The 6,000-nt window shown below is 38.9% G+C and overlaps 1 protein-coding gene across 1 annotated transcript in view; it reads right to left on the reverse strand.

The window, feature by feature from the left end:
- The window catches only part of LOC117290374 (T-box transcription factor TBX2-A-like), a 47,039-nt gene extending 41,373 nt beyond the window's left edge, over positions 1-5,666 (reverse strand). Inside the window, exon 1 of the mRNA XM_033771736.1 lies at positions 5,531-5,666. The gene's annotated coding sequence lies outside the window, so the exon portion shown is untranslated. The remainder of the gene's footprint in view (positions 1-5,530) is intronic.
- Positions 5,667-6,000: the final 334 nt, after the last annotated feature.

The following is a 6,000-nucleotide window of genomic DNA, read 5'->3' on the forward strand; positions in this document are numbered from 1 at the left end:
TTTTGTCTTGGGGGCCGAGCTCCTGAAGTACGGGCTGGACTTTCCCAATCAATGAGCTCAAAGTGATTAGAGTGTAAACCAAAAGTGAATGCCTTTGACTGGGGTGTTTAAAGAAGGACTCTGGTATTTAAACCACACCGGCGCCACGGGGTCGAGGGGGCACCAGACACACGCCGTGTGATGGGCATACTTTCAGGGGGAACTTTAGGCCCGGTGCACGGAAGTATTTGCAAAGCCCGTACTTTATGTGTACAATGTTTGCCAGTTTTCATATTGCATGGTGCATTTTGTACCAAGACGTTCTATTACAAGCATCTTTGTTGCAAAATGGAGTTGTCTTCTTATTGATTTATCCTCATTTCAGTTTTAAATAATTTATATCCAAGGGGAAACTTTTTACGTGTGAACGACAAAAGTGACATGTTGTAGGCCCAACGAAAATAACGTGACATAACAAAATTTTTGGAAGTTCATTCAGGCCCATGTTTGTGATATCCTAGGAAAAGCGATTCACAACACACATTGAGATCTCGACGCAGATTTGCCAAGTTAAGTTGACTTCGATATCACGAGAAATAGCCCGTAGGCCTATACTTGGTGATAATTCTTCCTCCATGTTTCAACGGGCGACTTGCCCGTCAGTTACGATGCAATCGCAGTCCCAACTTCACTAACGGCCCTACCGTACTAAGCGGTAAAACAGAACACGGCGCGTAACTTTGTAAATTGTTTTGTGCTCTTTGCCTGATTTTTGTTCCCACGAACATTCTTCTGCATCCCCATCGATTTAACTCCCCTATTTAAGAACTCCTATTACAAACATTACGTGTGACAAAGCTATAAAACTGTAACTCATTCCCTTCAATGAATCATTGATTCCTACAGAAGCATGATCCTCCACTTACCCCCCCCCCCCCCCCCCCCCCATCGCAAAAAAAGAAGAAAATCTTCTCGCTCGCCGAAATAATAAATAACACGCAAAATAACAAAACGTGTGAGCAGCCTCAAGGTGGCACTTCACACGTATGGCGCTATGTGTATCAAATAAATATAGGGACGTAACAAACGAAGATTCCTCGATTCTATTGAAAGTCCACCCCGATCACATTCACTCTTATCGATGCGTGTTCAAAAGGGAGACAGAAAACACCCCCAAATCATTTTAGCACCTTCATGGCGTGGACTACTACCCCTTTCACTTATACAACAGAGCAATTCTCGGAGTTGTCACCCCTTCTTCAGTTCCCAAAACAAAGTTGTGTTCTTGTTTTTGTTCGCGTTCATCCACGACAGTTTTGAGCTGTGTCGGCCACGGGGAAACGCCCGCGTTGAATGGACCCTAAGCAGGAGTTGGCGACAAGGTGGCGCCCGGGCCAGGGTGCATCATCCCCCGGTAACTGTTGTGAAAGGAAAAACAACCGAGATAGATGGTTCCTGTATTGAGATAAGAGAATATTGATTGAATCATCCCGTGTTTGTGTTATCTTTGCCAGAGGACTTCACCAAGCCCATTCAAAACCCATGTCTGTCCCTATGTCCTTCCAAACGAGAAGGCTACACGTTTCTACACCTCTCCCTTTGATAGGAGCAGAATAGATGAAAGGAGAGGGTTGCGCTTTGGTAGTGGTAGAAAGATTCCTTATAACTTTGGCATTAAGGCCTAACGGCCAATGTTGTGTATTTCTGCTGTTGTTGCTTCCATGCTCCTATTATCATGATGAAGCTGTGTTTTATTCAGTTATTGGTTTATTGTGGACGTCACCTGCCAGTCCTATCCGTTCCTATTGTGTGAATGTCCAAGACCAACTGGAATGACAATCGATGATGGACCCACTTCTTATTGTTCCACCATTTTTATTGTCACTGTTCTGACTGAGAACGAAATTATACTTCATTTGCTCGTGGCGATGTTACAATTTCTATTTTCCCGTTTTGTGACCTACAAACAGGTTGGAATGGTCAATACTCAAGAAACATTAAAAAACTACTCACTGTGTAAAGAAATTCGTCTTGCTTCACGTAGCCTTAATAAAACGCTTCATTTACAAAATGTTTGGTGAAATTCTTCTGGTAAAAATTCTGCAAAATATTTCATGAGTTTTTCTCTCTCAAAAACCAGTGACGCGCACCCGACATAAAGTTGTGCACACCTTCTGCCAACGGCTCAGCCCTTCCATTGCAAACAGCCGAAATTACAGGGTAAAGGGTAAAAATAAAAAACATGTGAAAATTTGAGCCCAATCGGTCGTCGAAACTGCGAGATAATAATGGAGAAACAAACTTTGTCACACCGTCACACGAAGTTGTGTGCTTTCAGATGCTTGATTTTGAGACCTCAAATTCTAAATCTAGGTCTCGATATCAAATTCGTGGAAAATTACTTCTTTCTTGAAATCTACGTTACTTCAGAGGGAGCCACATGTTTCTCACAATGTTTTATATTTTCAGCAGCTCCCAATTACTCGTTACCAAGTAAGGTTTTCTGCTAATTATATTTTTGACTAATAACCAATACTGTAAACTGCCTTTAAATTTACACAGCAATGAAGTCACCAACATGTTCGAGTGAGGCTGTTCTGCCATTAAAGGTTCATACTTTTCCAATGTCACCAGTTGTTATGTTTTCAGTTTAACCCAATCCACTCCACATTTGTTCAAAACGTCTTCATGTTTGGAACCCCTTATGCCTTTATGTTTGATCAGTCACCACAATTCACTCACGTTGCACCATTACATGAAGGTCCCAGCAGCACCCAACCAATGCACTCCATGTCCAGACCCCCATTGCACCTTAACCAGATTTCCCATACAGGTATAAGCCAACATTGACCATTGTTATAACAAGGTGTTAAGTAGCCGTGTATTTCAATTTGCATTGTTTTCCCCACGCCACAAGTGACGTGATTAGCAAAACCACACAAAAGACACTCTTTGCACCTCTGGCGTGACCTCAACATGTTGGTACTGAAGGAAGAAAAGCTTCTTCTAATTTGATTGCTAAAGAAGAAAAGCTTCTTCTAATTTGATTGTTCAACTGTTTCAGGGTTAAGTGAATCATCTTCGCACCTCTTTATAGTACACTTCCTCTTGAATTGAGAAAAAATAGGTCTTTAGTTACAGTGGTTATCTAACCATGTCGGACGCACCTTTTCAAAAGTAGAGCTTTTTTGAGAAAACAGAATCAGCCGAGCTTTTTTCACAGAGAGGAAAGCCCGTTGTATTGTTCCAGAAAGCAAAGGTGTTAGAAAGCATTTCTAGGTAACTCAAACCCACACGCATCTATTGGAATCTTAGACAATACAAAGGTGGTTATTTCCTAAACAGAACATTGATTAATTTAATTATAAGAGCTCATTACATGCATTAATAGGGGACTGGTATAAGACGCGTCCCAGAAACATGTCCACATAAAATATTCTTAAATCTGGTAATTCTTGAGAACCTACAAAGCAAATGTTTTAGTTGCTACAATCGAAATAAGTCTTATATGGACGTCTTTCAAATCAATACGTGGTAAAACCACAACCGTTTTTCGCCCCATTACTTGAACGTGACCTTTTGTTCACAGCTTAATTTAGTTTGCTTATAAAGAGTGCATTCTGATACTCCTAATCTCATTTCTGTTTCTTTGTTTTTTCGTCGTCCTCTTATAACATCATTACTGTTAAAAGAGTTAATAGCAAATGTTTTAGTTGCTACAATCGAAATAAGTCTTATATGGACGTCTTTCAAATCAATACGTGGTAAAACCACAACCGTTTTTCGCCCCATTACTTGAACGTGACCTTTTGTTCACAGCTTAATTTAGTTTGCTTATAAAGAGTGCATTCTGATACTCCTAATCTCATTTCTGTTTCTTTGTTTTTTCGTCGTCCTCTTATAACATCATTACTGTTAAAAGAGTTAATTGGACCAGTTCCGTTGATCTAGTTGAGAGTTTAACTGCACTACATAAGAATGGTACATGCTCAGTCACTTTCGAACCTGAAGCCATCAAAAATTTAAACAAGTTTCCAGCCCATACAAATAAAGAAATAACATTCTTTCCACCGATTCATATAGTACTTAAATTCTGAATCAGCAACTATCTGTTTTTACTTTGAATTCGGTTATAAGGCAAATAACCTTTGTGAAAAGTTATTCGGTGCCGTTGTTGGCACTTCTCACACTCTGCAAATTGCTTCATTTTATTTCTTCACAATAATTGCAACCAGACTTTTAGGATCGAGTACAAGTATAAACTCTTCCAATAGATATGTCCTAGTTTTGCAAAACATTAAATCACAATCAGATTTATGTAATGTTTTGTTTCTAAAAATAAAATCAAATGTAGTGCCGAGGTTGTGAACAGATGGTGTCTGTTGTATTTTTCTGTCAAGCAATCTTGTCCAGTATCAGAAATATTTTGTTTTTCATTCTGCTTAAAGGCAGTCGACACTATTGGTAATTACTCAAAATAATTATCAGCATAAAACCTTACTTGGTGACGAGTAATGGGGAGAGGTTGATGGTTTAAACATTGTGAGAAACGGCTCCCTCTGGAGTGACATAGTTTTCGGGAAAAAAGTAATTTTCCACGTATTTGAATTCGAGACTTTAGATTTAGAATTTGAGGTCTCGAAATCAACCATATAAACGCACACAACTTCGTTTGACAAGGGTGTTTTTTCTTTCGTTATTATCTCGCAACTTTGACGACCAATTGAGCTCAAATTTTCCCAGGTTTGTTATTTTATGCATATGTTTAGATACACCAAGTGAGAAGACTGGTCTTTGACAATTACCAATAGTGCCCAATGTCTTATTGAAATAGGCATCGCTCAAATACAAGCATTTTTTTATAAAGACATTTATCGTAATAAACACAATGTCTCTGTATTATTTTTCTTTGACAATCAATACAAAAGTTTGGCTCGGCCCTATTGATTGATTAATAATTACTTTATTCGTCAGTCATTTTTGTATGAAAATGAAAATATCAACAACTTTTATGTTTTTCGTTGCAAGGATTTTTAGCAGTAATGTCAATGGTTTACTTCAATACAAACTTGTCTTTCTTTTCTGGTTGTTTAAAAATAATGAGTAGATATGGACCAACAAAATAATTTCATTATTATTTTCTTACTATTTATTATATATTTTTAATATTTACCAACACAGAAGGACAGAGGACGAAGTATTGAATGTTTGGGTTAAAGATGAAATTTTTAGGGGGAAAAAAAAAAACACCATTAAGCAAACATGCCCAATAAAAAAAAACCGGACCAAGGCACAGTTTTATAAAACCTCTCATGTAATGAGAGCTTACTGATTATTTACGAAAGAAAAACCCACGTCAAAACGGCAACAAATCACGCGAGAATTAAAATCCGCGATAACGATCTCCATCCCATCGAAATCAAGTCGATCGACTTTTAGCTCTGCGTCCGAAAATCATTGTACTCGGCCGTTCCCTGAAATCAAACATTTAAAATAATTTCCCCCTATCCTACTGCTATCTCACAAATGATAAATACGTAGAAATACTCACAGTAGGTTGACCCAAGCCACCAAAGAGATCACACTTTTTCAGGAGCGTGGACCCTTAATTCTCGATCTCCCTGCTGCCAAAATTTGTTTCTGTTGTTTAGTCCCGGTATATGTTTTCGTGCATGCACTCGCAATCGGTCTTTTGCTCGGGGGAAATACTCGCATGGTAGTCGACAGCGAACAATAATATTCACTCTTTTGATCACCATTGGGTAAAACCCAATGCGCGTCAAGCTTCACAGCGTACGAGTATAATTTTTCCCTCTTCTTCTCGCAGTGGATTGTGGGTGCACTTCAAAGTTACCTCGGACGATCCCATTGGTATTAGAGGGGTGTCCGTATTGGCTCTCACCCTCAAACAGTGTAAAAACCATACGTTGCATCGAACACTCAGCACCCAGAGTCTGACAATTTATCTGTCTTCATATACAGTTATTTGATTAAAGGTATATTGGTAAATATTTTAGTAGA

The sequence above is a fragment of the Asterias rubens genome, chromosome 5, assembly GCF_902459465.1.
Source record: "Asterias rubens chromosome 5, eAstRub1.3, whole genome shotgun sequence".
Lineage (NCBI taxonomy): Eukaryota > Metazoa > Echinodermata > Asteroidea > Forcipulatida > Asteriidae > Asterias > Asterias rubens.